At 42.7% G+C, this 16,155-nt stretch overlaps 1 long non-coding RNA gene across 1 annotated transcript in view; it reads left to right on the top strand.

Annotated features, from left to right (window-relative positions):
- The window catches only part of LOC145534465 (uncharacterized), a 57,697-nt gene extending 42,430 nt beyond the window's left edge, over positions 1 to 15,267 (top strand). Inside the window, exons 3-5 of the long non-coding RNA XR_014074647.1 lie at positions 11,623 to 11,789; positions 12,423 to 12,609; positions 12,697 to 15,267. This is a non-coding gene — a long non-coding RNA (uncharacterized LOC145534465). The remainder of the gene's footprint in view (positions 1 to 11,622; positions 11,790 to 12,422; positions 12,610 to 12,696) is intronic.
- Positions 15,268 to 16,155: the final 888 nt, after the last annotated feature.

Below are 16,155 nucleotides of genomic sequence, written 5' to 3'. Positions count from 1 at the left end.
CTTAACATGTTTCTGGACTTATCCAAAGGGCTCTCAGAACTTCGATCTTTTAATAACAACAATAATAAGCATATGGGAATGTCTTTGTCCTGGTTGCCATGAGTTTTGCTTTTGTTTCGTATTTTGTGTCTGCCTGTTCCACCAATTCTCTTCCCTGTCGATGCCGTTCTGTGCCTCCACACCCTATACCTTATTTCTTTATCGCTAACTGCAAAAAAAAAAAAAAAAACAAACCCTCCCATTTTATGATCGGCAATCACTCCAAGTTCACGCTTTAAGTATGCGTCTTCAGTTGTTGCATTTAGTTGAAATGTTGAAGCGCTTTCCACCAGCTTTTAATTTATAGCTCTCAGTACCTAGGAATGTCCTCTTTTTTTCAGAGCTCTCTTGGCTGGGGGTCTATCTGTTGTTTAGAACAAGAGTAGGTGGAATTATATAGGTCACCACTTTGTTTGCCTGGGGGAAATAACTTCCAGGTTGAGTACTTCCTAAAAAGCAACTCTACTCGGGTGGAGAGGTCATTTGTTTTTTAAAAAGTGCTATTCTCTCAGTGCACTAAAATCCACCATCTTTCTCATTGGGTTTAACCTTTGACTGCTGTCAGGTCCATTCTGGGGGGAAACACACACTTGGATGACTTGTCATCTTTCAGAAAAGCTACAATGGTGCTGGAGAAGGAGCTTGCAACCAGGTCTCTTCAGTCTGTGAGCTAACACTTCACTGTTCATGTCAAGATTGATCAGATCTTGAGCTCACACCAGCGTACGTCTGTACAGGATACAATTGTACCCTGACTCCGAAAAGTCACAGCGACTGATGCTCCCTGGGGAGCCTCCTGATCGGCTTTGTGAGGACAGGTGAGAAAACCTGCTCTCAGGCCTTTGGAATCATCTCTGATTCTAGAATGGTGCTTGCAACCAATGCACTAAAGAAGGACACCCCAAGGCTCACGAACACATATCTCACTGTGTATCACTGCTTTGGTGGCCAGTCAAGTAGCAAAATGTAAAGTAATTCCCACAGAAGTCAGGATGACAGTCAAGGCTCATGTGTATTCAGATGCTCAGGGCCTTTGCTGGCAATTTATGGGTATTTCCTTGACTTTATATGGGTATTTCCTTGACTTTATCCGTATTTTGATATCCACCCTTGTTTACTTTTGGAATTTACCCTGGGCTGAACTATCAGAATAATTCAGCAGAAAGACCAGCATTATATCTTTAACATCAAAAAGGGACAATTTTTTAAGCCTTAAAGATAAAGAATTTTAATGTGCTAAGAGAAAGCAAAGGTGATGACATTTGCAATACAAACTCAGTGTAAACACAGGTCCCCATTCCCACCTTTTGGAACAAAGTGGCATAGATGGCAGAAAAACTGACAACATGCTTGTAGTGTAAACATCATGACCTGTTCAAAAGCCTTTCAAGAAATGCAGAGTGAGATCCCCACCTGCCGGAAATTCTGTTCTCTAAACACAGTCTCTGATTCTTTTTGTTCTTCCTTCCTCCCTCCTTAATCCCTTTTCCCTTTCATCCTCCCTTCCTCTTCCTTTATTCCTCATTTTACTTCTTTCAATAAGTAGGTGGTTGTACAAAGCACCCTTCCAGCTATAGACAAGAATCACAGGAAATAAGACCGAGTCTTCACGGAACCTGCTTTTCTCCCTCTGCTTTTTTCTCTTGTTTTTCTCCTCCCGATTGATATCTTGCCACACCATTGGACTAAAACTAGAGTAGCCTAGTAGCTATAAAGTGGTAGCACTCAGTTTCTGCTGACAACCAAAGGGAAGCCTTGTAAAAGAAGTCTGAGCCTGGGCTGGGAGCACAGTACAAAAGGGACACGGAAGCCCCTTGCTTACAACTACATCTTGTAGTGACAAGGAGTAAGGCAACTGGTTTTGCACCTCCACCAGGTCCCCATTTATCATGAGGGCCCTTGTTAGCTGGTGATTCGACTTCTTGGATGTCAGTGACGATATTGCTAAAGCACCAGCAATGCCGGCCCAGTGGCAGCGATCGCTGTTCCTGAGTATGTCAGCTCAGAAGCAGAATCATGAAAAAGTTATAATAAGACACCGAAGCTGCCTGGCTCATTCTCAGATACCTTTTATGGCTTTTAATTATTTTATATATTTGCTTCCTAGATATCCTGAAATCCTTAATCAGAACCTCAGATGCTTCTGCCCCAGCCCTTCCTGTACCCTGAAGGCCAAGTTGAGATGAACTTTCATGTTGGTCCTCAGGGCAAATGAACCTGGGAACCTCTGAATTGGTTGGAATATTGAGAACTTTCACTGCAAACATTTCAGTTTCTACACTGACCAAAAAAATGACTTGGACTTACATACACTGAATATCAACTTCTCTTCTTGTCTTTCTAATACGTGGCCCAGGTGTACATGAAGGCACTTCACTAAGAAGTGTAGACTTAAATAAAATTGGAATATTATCACATACTCCAAGTTTGATCTTTCTGTCCTTGCTTCATGTTCGACTTAACATGATTCACAAATGAACTTAACAAGTTCACAAATGCAGATAAATTTCTCTCTCCAAAAAAAAAAAAAGAAAAGAAAAGAAAACTGGTGAGGGCATCTAATTTTTTTTATTTTATTTTATAATGCTTTATAGGCTTGGTGCCTACACAAGTTTGGGGTGTACTGACCCATGCCTCTTCTATAGTTTATAGCAGAGGCTGTTGATATAGTTGACAAGATCTCACTTCCTTAGCCCTGTTAAGAATATTTAAAATGCATAACACTTTTACTACAGAGTTTTATTAATAAGCTTAAACAATTAAATATAATTATATTAGTGGTTAGTGTAGGATGCTGATAATACTCCACACCTTTTCTCCTCTGCCTGATTCTGGGAGTGTCATTGCTCTGTTCATTTTAGCCGAGGATGTGGTGAAATTTTCTGTTTGGGAATCCTCCCTGGCACTATTATGGAGAAATACAACTGGGGCTTGATTTCCTCCCATTCCAGGACCCAAACTCAGTACCTGCTGGTCATCTATAGTTTACATCTGTGAACTATCTAAGAAAAATTGTACCAGACAGAGTTAACAGGCAAAGAGGACTTTATTCAAGACTAGTGCAAGAAAGGAGAGAGTCTGAACTGGACTCCTTTGTAATCAAAGACGGATGAGAGGACTTTTAACTGCTGGGGTGAGCTAGTGGTAAAGTAATGGAGGACATTAGTAGGGACGTTGGTCAATGCGATTAGACTATCTGTGTCTGTTAATTGGTATCCTGCAGACAGGGGTGGGGAGATAGGGGTTCTATCTTTCTTGATGATGCCATTTCAAAGGAATGGCTCCCAGGGCCCTTGAGAAAGACATCCATGGGTTGCAGAGCTGGGAAGAGGTCTATAGAAGATCTCTCTGCATTTCAAAGGGATAGAGAAAAAATCTGTAATTATGCATTTTCTAAAGTAAATATTCTAAGGATAGAGAGGTAAAGGTCCTAAAGTCAGGCAGAGACCTGTATAAAATTTTCTTAAGCTGAAGAAAGCTGTCTTAGTAAAGCTCTCGGTGAAGAGCTGACTTTCGGCTCTTGGTCTCCTTCATTAAACACTTGTTGGTTTTGTAAGCAAGGAATATTTCTCTAGCTTCTCTTTTCCCTTGCGGCGGTCACATTCTCCTCTCTGATCATCACCTTCTGCCCTTCTTGCCCAGCACACCTTGAGTTTCCCTGAAAATTTCTTCACATTCTGCCAGTGCCCTCTCTAATGGTGCATTTATTTATGAGCCTATACCTCACTTTCTTTCTAAAAGAGTGTGAAGAGGCTCAATCTCATTATCTCTAGCCTTTATGGTCTGAATTTAGCTTCTGGGTTCCTAGAGGACAAAGACTGTGTCATGATTGAGCTCCGATTTATACACATCAATGGGTCAGTAAACATTGCTTTGCCCCCAGCAAAGAAGAGCTAGTTCAGTGACTCAGCGACAAGGCAGTTTGCATTAAAAATCAAAGAAAATGTGGATTTTTGTGTTGGTCTAAACTACAGGCTGCAGAAGAGTCTGTTCCTTGGCATTTTCCTTAGACTGAATATTCACTGTGCACATGTTAAATGTCAAGTGGAATTCACTCAAAATTTCAGCTCCAAAGAAAGCAAGAAATCAAGTATCATTATCTACAGAAAACAATGAAGGAGGAAGCCTACAAAAGTGAGGAAGCATTGGATGATTTGAAGTCTGAGGAAAGCAAGTGTCAATTTTGTAAGCAAAGAAAAAGCAAGCTCAAATAGATTTAAGCCAATCTGAGAAGAACAAGTAAAGAACCAGGCAGAAAAGGATCTTGAAATGGCTAAGGATGGAAGACCGTGCGGATATAAAGCTGAGTCAACTTTCCGGAAACCAGAGTGTCCTGTGACTTTCATCTCACAGGAAGCCAGAGGAAGCCAGAAATCTGCATTGCTTTGCAGTTCTAAGGAGCAGTCACTTACCTAACTGGGGGTGAAAAGAAGGAAAAATAACGGACAGAAGCTCACGAAGAAAGTCTACTAATAAAATATTTAGGTAGTACTCAGGAGAGGAGAGCAGGAAAATATTGCTTGCAGCACTAAACTGTGCTGACCTTATTTAGCAGGAGTCCTGAGTTCCCAGGTAGGAGTTCAATGGCTGGGTTAATGGGAGGAAAAACATGTTGACTTACAGTGCAGATGTTTTGCAAAAACAGAGAAAATAACTGCTGACTTCTGAGTTGTGGCTGCTTTAACAAAATATCATGGATATGTGGCTTAAACAATAGAGATTTTTTTTTTGTCATAATGTAATGTCCCATCACTTCATGCCAAATAGATGGGGAAACAGTAGAAACAGTGGCAGACTTTGGTTTTTTTGGGCTCCAAAATCACTGCAGATGGTGCCTGCAGTCATGCAATTAAAAGACTCTTATTCCTTGGAAGAAAAGTTATGACCAACCTAGATGGCATATTAAAAAGGAGAGACATTACTTTGCCAACAAAGGTCCATCTAGTCAAGGCCATGGTTTTTCCAGTGGTCATGTATGGATGTGAGAGTTGGACTATAAAGAAAGCTGAGCGCTGAAGAATTGATGCTTTTGAACTGTGGTGCTGGAGAAGACTCTTGAGAGTCCCTGGACAGCAAGGAGATCCAACCAGTCCATCCTAAAGGAGATCAGTCCTGAATATTCATTGGAACGACTGGTGTTGAAGCTGAAAGTCCAATACTTTGGGCACCTGATGCGAAGAGCTGACTCATTGGAAAAGACCCTGATACTGGGAAAGATTGAAGGTGGGAGGAGAAGGGGACGACAGAGGATGAGGTGGTTGGATGGCATCACCAACTCAATGGACACGAATTTGGGTAAACTCCAGGAGTTGGTGATGGACAGGGAGGCCTGCCGTGCTGTGGTTCATGGGGTCGCAAAGAGTCGGACACGAATGAGCGACTGAACTGAACAGAACTGAATGTAATGTCCTGGAAGTTGGGAAATCTAAGATCAGAATACTGGCATGGTGTCTGGGTTTCTTGGTGAGGGCCCTCTTCTTCACATGCAGATGGTTACCCTCTTACTGCATGTTTTTGTGGTGCAGAGAGACGTGTCTCTGCGATGTGTCTCTTATAAAAGCACTCGTCCCATCAGAGGGCTCTGCCCTCATGACCTGCTCCCCTCCTAGTTCATGTGCGTGCTCAGTCACTGTAGTCATTTCCAACTCTTTGCAACCCCATGGACTGTAGCCAGACAGGACTGTCTGTCTATGGGATTCTCCAGACAAGAATACTAGATGGGTTACCATGCTCTCCTCCAGGGACCAGGGATCGAACCAAGGTCTCATATGTCTCCTGCGTTGGCAGGTAGGTTCTTTACCACTAGTGCCACCTGGGAAGCCCCTAATCTCCTCGCAGAGCTCCCACCTCCGTATGTAATCACACTGGGGATCAGGGCTCCCACACATGAATTTGGGGGAAGGGGAGGAAACATTCAGTCTCTAGTACCTCGTAAAATAAACACAATGTGCTAAACTATTGAATTCGGTATATTATTTGATGGTTGGGCCGAGAACAGGTCTTATTTTATCAGTAGTTAGTAATAATAAAAATGTACTATGTGCTCAGTCGCTAAGCCGTGTCCGACTCTTTTGCAGTGCCGTGGGGTGTAGCCCACCAGGCTCTTCTGTCCATGGGATTCCCCAAACAAGAATACTGGAGTGGGTTGCCATTTCTTCCTCCAGGGGATTTTCCTGATCCAGGGATCAAACGCGTGTCTCCTGTCTTGGCAGGTGGATTCTTTAATGTAGTTGCTTTTTAATGGATGTTTTCTTTTTGTCCATCATTGGTGGGAAAGGAGTTGGAGTGCTCAGTTTGTCTCATCGCATCTGTCCAGTCATGAGTAACCATGGAACTAGAAGGCCCCAACCTTCAGGGCAGCATGCAATCAGATATGCAATGTTTTCATTTTATCAGTGATGCAGAAGGAACCAGGAAAGGTTAAGAGAGTATCCTAAATTCAATTAGTATTGACAGATCCAGATCAGAACCCAGAACTTTTGATGCAGATTCCCAGTCCAGTGGATTTGTTTGCTTTGCTTTTGTTTATTCCACAGTGAGTGCAGTTTGGGTTCTGTCACCTGCCCGCATGTCCCTCTAGCAAGTTTGTTTGGAATATTCAAGGAATTAGTAAATTTCTCACATTACTCTGATGTTCTCTTTAGACAGAATGCTTTAATATTTTTCTGAATATGGGCTCCGTTGTGCTGAAAGCCCTTCCTACCGTTAGTTGTGTGCTTCTCAGGTATTCCTGCTAGTTTCATGTCTTTTCAGTCACTTGCAGTTATAAGAGGAGTCTCTCTTGGCTATGAACGTGTCAAGATTTCCAGATGAAAGCTTTCATCCTTTTCTGCAGAGGCCGGGCTTGCAGATCCACCTACCAGCTGTTTGGAGGTGGTGATGCGAGTTCTCTGGTTTCTCCCGGTCCTCTGGTTGGCCTGAGGAATGAGAGAAGGACTATGCTTATGGCTACACAGGATGAGTTATCTGTTCTCTCCTGGTTGAGCTGCCAGAGCTCTACATTTATGTGACCAGCTCACCTCTTGGTTGATGAGGCTGGCATCCTCTTCCTCCTGCTTTTCTCACGCCAAGAGGCCATCCCATGGCTTCCTGATCCCAGGGTCTTCTTAGGCCCTTCAACTCTCTTGGGAGCTACTATAAGGTTTTGAAACCTGGCCTCCTGCCTTAGGTTTCCTCAGCCTAAGCTGAAAGCTTCCTTTGTACTTGTTCTTTCAGTCCTCCAAACTGTAAAAATTCTTTCCTGACTCACTGAACTTCCAGATGGGGGCAGGTACTCTTTTAGTTGTACTTAGGCAAGAGAAAGGCCATTTGTTGCTAAGCCAGTGGAACTGTTTGGGCATCTTCTCACCTTATACAACAGGGAGGAACATCTCTAGAGGGTGCTCTACAAACTTATGTTCACTCGCCCAAAAAACTCCCTTCTCAATAGCCGACAGTGTTTTACACCTGTGTTCCATCGGCCAGAGCCGGCAGTCCAGGAGGTCAGAGCAGCAGGACTGCAACGCTCACTTTGTTTAAAAGTGCATCTTTCAGAATCCGCTGTAATGAAATTGGAATATGGAGTATTTAGCAACCACACCTTTTAGTCTCAACTGTTGTGTCAGTCAGCCAGTCAGTGTTAGTCGCACTGTTGTGTCTGAGTCTTTGCAATCCCATGGACTGTAGTCTTCCAGGCTCTTCTGTCCATGAGATTCTCCAGGCAAGAATACTGGAATGGGTTGCCATTTCCTTCTCCAGGGAATCTTCCCAATCCAGGGATTGAACATGGGTCTCCCGCATTGCAGGCAGATTCTTTACTGTTTGAACCACCAGGGAAGCCTCAACTGTTGTGTGGTTGACAGTTATTGGAAATGTATTTTCTGTATATGGCCCCTGCCTATATTAATTTGTTCTATTCAGGAAGTTTAGTTTTTTGTTTTTCTACTCTGATGACAATCTATGTTTCCATGACCATCCCTCCATTCTGTGTAAGGGCTAGAGTGTAACAAATTTTATATTGATGGATGCATCATTGCTATAAAAACAAAACTTACTTTCTATTTTGCTAGTTTAGAGCATTAGTACCTGCATACTCCAAGAAGTATTTCTGACAACCTGGACGAATTTCATAGTGAACTTTGAGGACTATAGATATGAACATTTCATGTTTTTCTGCAAGAGATTGATTGACTGCTCCTAAAAATAGAGCACTGGGGAGAGAAAATGTCAGAAGTCATCTAGAGTAGTCTCTTGCTTCCAAGTACTTGAATTTAGACCAGTTGCAGTTTAAACTTGTTGTTCATCTTTTTTTTCCTTTTGTGTTCCTATATAATGGAGACCCCACAATCTTCTGTGTGTTGGTTCACTCAAGCATTTCTTCTAATATCTAATGCAAAGCTTCCCTTCTGTGAGGTAAGCTCATTTTTTTGGAGCTTTATCTTAGTTTGTGTTGTTGCTGTTCTCTGGCATTTCTCCTAAACTTGATTTCAGTGGTGGATAAAAGTAATCATCTAAACTCCGCTCAGACCTAATATCATGCACACAGGCCTGAGGCAAAATGGATCTTTTCCAGATAGCTTCTAAGCCCTACGGAAACTCAGAGAGAGTGACAGAGGGCTGATAGAGTGCCGGCTGTCTGACACCCCCTACTCCCCCCAGACCCATAGAAGGAAAAAGGGAAAGCCCCTTTAAGAGAAAAAACAACATTGTAAATTAATGCATGCATGTGGAATCTAGAAAAGCAGTACAGATGAACCTACATGCAGGGCAGGAATAGAGATGCAGAGTAGAGAAGGGGTGTGTGGACACGAGGTGGGGGGAAGGGGAGGGTGGCGTGAATTGAGAGATTAGGTTTGGCATAAACACACTGCCATGTGTACAGTTGCTAGCTAGTGGGAACCTGCTATAAAGCACAAGAAGCTCATCTTGGTGCTCTGTGAGCATCTAGAGGGGTGGGATGGGGGGTGATGGGAGGGAGGTGCAAGAGGGAGGAGCTATATGTGCACATATACCTGACTCACTTCATCGTACAGCAGAAACTAACACACCATTGTAAAGCAATTATACTCCAATTAAAAAAAAAAATAAAGGAAAGGAGAGGGAACCAAAAGGCAGAAGGAGCAAACAAGAAGGAGACAGAACTGAAGACATCAAGTGCCTGCAAGGCTGGCCTCCCCCAGGGACAGCAGCATTTTTCCCCACCACCTGCAGAAAGGAGCTGGGGCAGAACCTACTGGAACTCCACTAGCACCTCACTGCTGAGTCCCCATCCTACCCTGTTGAGTGATGTTCCCTGAGTATCTTTTTGCAGAGGTGAGAAGAAGAAGAGATATCCAGTCATAGGCAGCCAATCCACTGGCATTTTTCACTGTTAGTAAATCACTATGGATGATGACTGCAGCCATGAAATTAAAGGATGCTTCCTCCTTGGAAGAAAAGCTATAACAAACTCAGACAGTGTATTAAAAAGTAGAGATGTTACTTTGCTAACAAAGGTCCACAAAGTCAAAGCTATGGTTTTTCCAGTAGTCATGTATGGATGTGAGAGTTGGACCATAAAGAAGGGTGAGCACTAAAGAATGGACGCTTTTGAATTATGATGCTGAAGAAGACTCTTGAGAGTCCCTTGGACTGCAAGGAGACCAAACCTAACCTCAAAGGAAATCAGCCTTGAATATTCAAGGACTGGTGCTGAAGCTCCAAAACTTTGGTCACCTGATGTGAAGAGCCGACTCATTGGAAAAGACCCTGATGTTGGGAAAGACTGAAGGCAGGAGGAGAAGGGGATGACAGAGGATGAGATGGTTGGATGGCGTCACTGAATCAATGGGCATGAGTCTGAGCAAACTTTGGGAGATAGTAAAGGACAGGAAAGCCTGGCATGCTGCAGTTCATGGGGCTGCAAAGAGTCAGATATGACTTAACAACTGAAAAAGTATGGGCAATGAATAGATCACATCCGATTGGAGGAAGATAAAAGTAAAAGGCTGCAGAGAGGGAGATAAGAGGGTGATCTGTTGAGTCTTGTTGTGGAAAGCAAGCTGAGCATATGTAGAGAAATGTATGAATAGAATTTTAAAAATAGAGGTCCAAGGGGAATACTTTTGATATGGAGTTACGAATGAGGTGAGCTTATAAACTTACAGAACTAATTATTTTTGGTAGCCTTACCTAGTTTTGATAATTTTTAGTAGGGTCATTGATACCCTTATATTAAATTAATAGAAAATTTTAATGTATTTTTGATATCTTAATACAATGATCTAATTTCTCTTTGGCAAGCTAAAAAGCATTTATGTTAGCCCAACATGGAAGTATGATCATATTTTCTTCTTTAATATTCATGTGTTCTTCCCTCTTTTTTCTTTCTTCCCTTGTTTTTTGTTCACATGTGGCTTTCATTCTGAGAACGTTATTTCTTTGGGAGAAAGAAAGCTGGATATTAAGAATGAATGACCATTCTTTAGTATTTAATAGTTTAGAATCACGTACATCTAATGAAAGAACTAATACAGTTTACTTGCCCCAAAGTTGTAATTTTATACCCCAAGAAGTTCCTTTTTTGGATAATAAAAGCATAAGAGGCTATAGTAGGAAACCCCTAGTGTGTTAAATTTTTATTATTTCTCAACAAGGCAAAATTACAACTCCCATTTCTGTGGCACCAGAGAGAATTTAAGACTTCTATACCTACATTTTTAAAAGGTTAGGAAGAACTGTACACAGTTGACATTTCAGGGTATGATCAAAGTGTGGCTCAATCTTTAATATATACTTTAAATGTGTCAGATACAACATCCCCAGCTCACTGTAGCATATAAACTTCCCTACAAACTACCTGACATTATCTGACCAAGTGATTTCACTGTTCAGTGTGTCCTACTTTCTGCTTGTCAAGCCATTCTATTTAGCATTATGTCTGCTAAGGAGGACCTATCTCACACTGGTAACAGATTCTGTCTACACTTACCTTTCAAACGCCCCTATCATTTTTCAGATATTTTAAGTGATTGCCATCACCCTTTCTTTGGTGGCCAAAAAGGAAGGCAACAACAAAACATGTAACATTTTGTATCCTATTGTGTCTGTTCCGACTCTGTATTTGAAAATTCTGAGAATTCACTGTGAAGTTCAAATTACTAACATCGTGTTTTCATTCCAAAATCAAGTTGTCAAAATGAAGAGGGAGTTTTGGAAAGATAGGAATGAATGCTATTAGGAAAAAAGATCACAAGTCCATGTGTGTTTTAAAAACCCGACCTAGCCCTGCCCACTTTGGATAAAATGCACTAAGATCTCTGTTTGAATTTAAGATATCAAGATGGCTTGATGGACCGAGACTGCTTGGGACTTAGGCTTTTAGCCAGATAACAGCAAATCCTGAGCATTCTCTTATGTACAGACTTCTGTCTTTGGTGAAATGATGTTTCTTCAAAGGGGGAAAATAAAAAGTTTGTTGTGAAAACATTGAGGCTCAAATGTCTTGGGTATTTCTTCTTTTTCAGGGTGGGGTTATTTTGCTTAAATTGCACAGGAACTGTTGAACACCGTTTCTGTGGTTTGTATTCTATTTTATTGTAAGCCAAATGATACCTTTCTTTGCAGGTGACAGACAGGCAGCACAATTGAGGAAGCACCATTAAGGAAGGCGCTGTTTGCTGGAAAGAATCACTGAGGGTCTGAGTGGAAAGCCCAGAGCCTGGAGCAGCCTGTCAAAGTAACGCGGCATCACGGATGACACAGGGGCTCTACTGAGCTTCCTTCACTCTCATGTAGGAACCTGATGTTCAACTTCAAAGACTGCTCAGTGTATGAAAAAGGAAATTCAACTCAACATGTATTTACTAAGAGGCTGCCCTGGAAATGCACAGTCATAATCATTATGAGGCTTCCCAGGTGGCTCAGTGGTAAAGAATCTGCCTGCCAATGCAGGAGACGCGAGTTCAATCCCTGGGTCAGGAAGATCCCCTGGAGGTGGAAATGTCATCCCACCCCAGTATTCTTACCTGGGAAATCCCATGGACAGGGGAGCCTGGTGGGCTACAGCCTATGGGGTCACAAAGAATCAGGCACGACTGAGCAAGCAGCACCATTATTATGAGCCAAAAGAAAGTTTACTAAGCTGTAGACATTATCCATGGAGCTTAACATCTAGAATATTTAGTATATTTTCCATGTACTTGTGTAACCACATGCCCATGAGAGATACACAAACACACAAATATACTAAACATTTGTCTTAGCATGGGTTAAGGATACTATAGGGTGGGTGGCTTATAAGCAACAGAAATTTATTTCTCATAGTTCTCTAGGCAGAGAATCTGAGATCAGGGTGCCACATGGCTCAGTTTGGGGGAAGTCTTCTCTCGGGTCGTAGATGGTCATTTTCTCACTGTATCTTCCAGTGGCGGAGAGGACGTGAGAGACAAGGTCTCCTGCATCTGGGCACTAACTCCACCGGTAAAGAGTCTACCTTCATGACATAATAGCCTCCCAAAGGCCCCATCTCCTGATATCATCATTCCTTTGAGGATTAAGATTTCAACACAGGGATTTCGGAAAACACAAACCTTCATTTGGGCACAACACCGAGTAAGGTTTAAAATGAAGACAGCACATTTCATTTTAGCTTAGGAAGTGGTCCAAGCTTATCTTACTTCTTGTTCCCTGTTTCTACAGAGGCCTATGGAATGAGAAGATGGACTTCTACCTGTGAGTACAGAAAGCTCAAACTTCCCCAACTGGGCCACTAAGAATGATCATGAGAAAGCCTCATTTTTCTCATTTCTTGTTCTTCATATTCTGGCTTTTGAGGGATACAAAGTCAGTATAATAAGCTATGGTGCAATGTATCCTGCATCTTAAAAGGTAGGGAACCAACCTTTAAACTCGTCTGCCCTGAGTGAGCCCTGAGAAGCCGTTCCATTATTACACAGACCAGTGTTTTCTCTGTGATGCAATGCATAGGAAAACCAAGGGATCGTATGTCCATGTGTCCACTGTCACTTCTTTGGCACAAAGTGGGCCTGTTGGCCCCAGGATATATTATGCAGGAGCTGATAGCAATAAATTGTGTAGTTTGTGAGCCCTCACGGAGGCACTGCAGACAGGGAAGAGAAACCCTAGCCAGAATCTGCATCAATCCTAGTAAGAATACATCAGCATTTCTTCCAGGGTGAGAGGACCTGTTGCAATCAATTTGCTACCCAGCAGCCAACTGACAGCCTCAAGAGGTGATACCATGTTGAGGACTCAGAGTTGATCTCAGCTGCTGGCAGGTCAAATACTCTTCAATGGCAGAAGCTTTGGAGAGCGATCAAGGTCATCTTTACAGAACTCTGTATAACCTCTGTGTCTTCCCCCATGACTGCTCCATCTCTGGCCCCTCAAGCAGGCTCTGGAGTGGGGAATATGGATGCTGACTGATGTCACAGATGGTACTTTTGTGTATCTGGTTTTCAGTGTTCATCTATGGCATATGCTCTCTGATGGACACCCATGTGAGACACAAAGATCCACGCACTTTGTGCCCAGTTCCATCAGTCCATCCAAAGACCTCTTGGTCAGATGTCCTTGTCTTTGCTCCTATTCACGCCTGCTTAGTTGTTCAGTCACGTCTGACTCTTTGTGAGCCTGATGGAGCCTGCCAGGCTCCTCTCTCCATGGGATTTTTTCAGGCAAGAATACTGGAGTGGGTTGCCATTTCCTCCTCCAGGGGATCTTCCCGACCCAGAGTTTGAACCCACATCTCGTGTGTCTCCTGCATTGCAGGCGGATTCATCAGGGAATATGGCTCTTACTACAATATTACAACATTGTTATCCAGAGCATTCTATAAAACTCTGCCCACAGGGCCAGTTTCTCTCCCCGAGAGTTTGTCAGGGTCACCCCCCTTCCCATGCCCCAGGAGACTGATAGTTTCACAATTGTCCATTTTCAGTCTGCACCAGTATTCCAAGCTGGTCCATCCATGAGTACGGCTCATATTTGTTTTTCTATCTCAGGTTATAGGGAACACTCACCCTTCTTCCCATTTCCCACACTAGCCATACAGAGAAGCCAAGAAAAAATGTCAATTCAAAAGAGGTAGATGACACAGGGTCTGGGACACCGGTTTGTTTATTTTTTTTGTTTGTTTTGTTTTGTTTTCTGTCAAACCTGCTTGGTTTGAATCCAGAATTTTCTATGGTTTATGACATACGGTGCATCTCTCTCACCTTGTGACATTTCCACCTCTGGATGAGCATCTCTACTTGACGTCCCATTCCTGTCTCACCCTATGAGAGCCTAGTGACATGCCAAGGAGCAGTCTGGGAAGGGTGAAGAGTTCTCAGCTGCAGAAGACATGAACTTGCTCTGCAATCCTAGAGCTCTGCACCATGACTCTTAGTTTGGGGATCTTGACAGAAAGCCCACCTAGTGCTGTATCTGCTACAGATTCCTGGTGAACCGCAGAATCTCCCTGACATGTAACCCAAGCTGCATGACAGTGTGTGCCACAGTCTGAAGCCACTGCAGAGACCTTTCTTGTTCTGAGTCCTGCTCAAATTTTGCAGCCTTCTAATTCCTCCAACAAATGAGTCAGGGTTCTGTGTCTAAATGTGGCATGTCTGGTCTTCAGAATCCAAAGATGTTTACTAAGCACGGCCCTTCTTTCTTAGTGACAGAAAGTATAAGGCTTATAAACGTCTCTGACCTTAGAGGGGGTGTCCCACCATGTCCCCAGTTATAGGACCCCTCTAATCCTCAGTGATGGGGCAGACTCAGGAATCTTTAAGGGTTCTCTGATGCACCTTCTAGCAAACATGGGTACCCAGAGTGGTTGTTCTTCATCCTGTTCACATGATGTAAAAATGCAGTGGACCAGTGAGGTGCTCTGAAGCACATGGGGCACTCAAGTTCCCTTTGGACTATGTTTTGATGGAGACAAAGACCCACATCAATTATTTTAATCAAGAGAGTTTAACATAGGAATTGAATAATTAAGTACTAAAAAAATTGCAAAAGCAAAATGAGAATATTGAGTTTATATTGAGTAACTTCACCATGGACTCTGTCCTCTCAGGTGGGGAAAATAATAGAAGTTCTGGTATTAAAACTTAGAAGATTGAAACTCCCTGGTGGTCCAGTGGTTAAGATTCCAAACTTCCAGCAAAAGGGGCATGGGTTTGATCCCTGATCTGGGAACTAAGATCCCACATGCTGCACAGGGAGGCCAAAAAATTAAAATAAATAAATAAATCTAAAAAGATACCTAAAAAACTTAGAATGTGCAGGTGAAACCATGATGTAGGATGCTTGCCAGATGGTGCTGGTGTATCAGGTTCTCAGGGGCCCCCACAAATCTGGGGCTCAGATCTCTAAGAAAGATGCTACTTCAGTGATGATATCTCTGAAGCTCGTTCTAAGGAGGGAAAAAAAATCTGGAAACGAGCCACATGTTCTTCAAAGACAAAGGACCATTGCTAGAGTGGTGCTGGCAGAGCAGGGAAAAATCCAGAAGTATGTTCCTTTTTCCTTGCCCAGCCCTCCAAATAAATCCAAGTCTGCTCAGTTCTCATAAATCCAGATGTAAACTCCCTGGCTGCTTTATAAACTAGATTTATACAAGTGCTCTACTGGCCCTGGAGCAGGTGAGTGCCCTGTTCATTCACTCTTTCATTAATTCCTTCTTTCTTTCTGAAAGTTACAGTGCACTTACTGCATGCTTCAAAAGCTAGTTGCTTTGTGGTGAAGATTCTTCAATACACATATTCCCTTCAGTGAAACTAGAGCAGCCAGAGTTAGATGGATAACAAGATAGAGACGGTTATAACACACGTCAAAAAGGAGGGTTTCAGTGAGAAGAGTGTTCAACACTTTCAAATACTAAAAAGAATTATAAATTGGTGAGTAAATTGAGTAAAACCAAAATCTCTAAAATTATATATTGCTTCCACTTGGAGAGACTGTTTTACTGTTCCCAAGGATATCAGACAGTTATTGTTCAGTCGCTAACTTGTGTCTGACTCTTTGCAACCCCATGGACTGCATCATGTCAGGCTTCCCTGTTCCCCTGAGTTTGCTCAAACTCATGTCCGTTGAGTCTGTGATGCCATCGGATATTGTAGATGCACTGTATTAGTTGATAGTTTCTCA

The sequence above is a fragment of the Giraffa tippelskirchi genome, chromosome 14 (genome assembly GCF_054371585.1).
Source record: "Giraffa tippelskirchi isolate mGirTip1 chromosome 14, T2T-mGirTip1v1.2.pri, whole genome shotgun sequence".
NCBI lineage: Eukaryota > Metazoa > Chordata > Mammalia > Artiodactyla > Giraffidae > Giraffa > Giraffa tippelskirchi.
The sequence above is the reverse complement of the archived record's forward strand: the minus strand, read 5'-3'. Positions and strand labels throughout refer to the sequence as shown.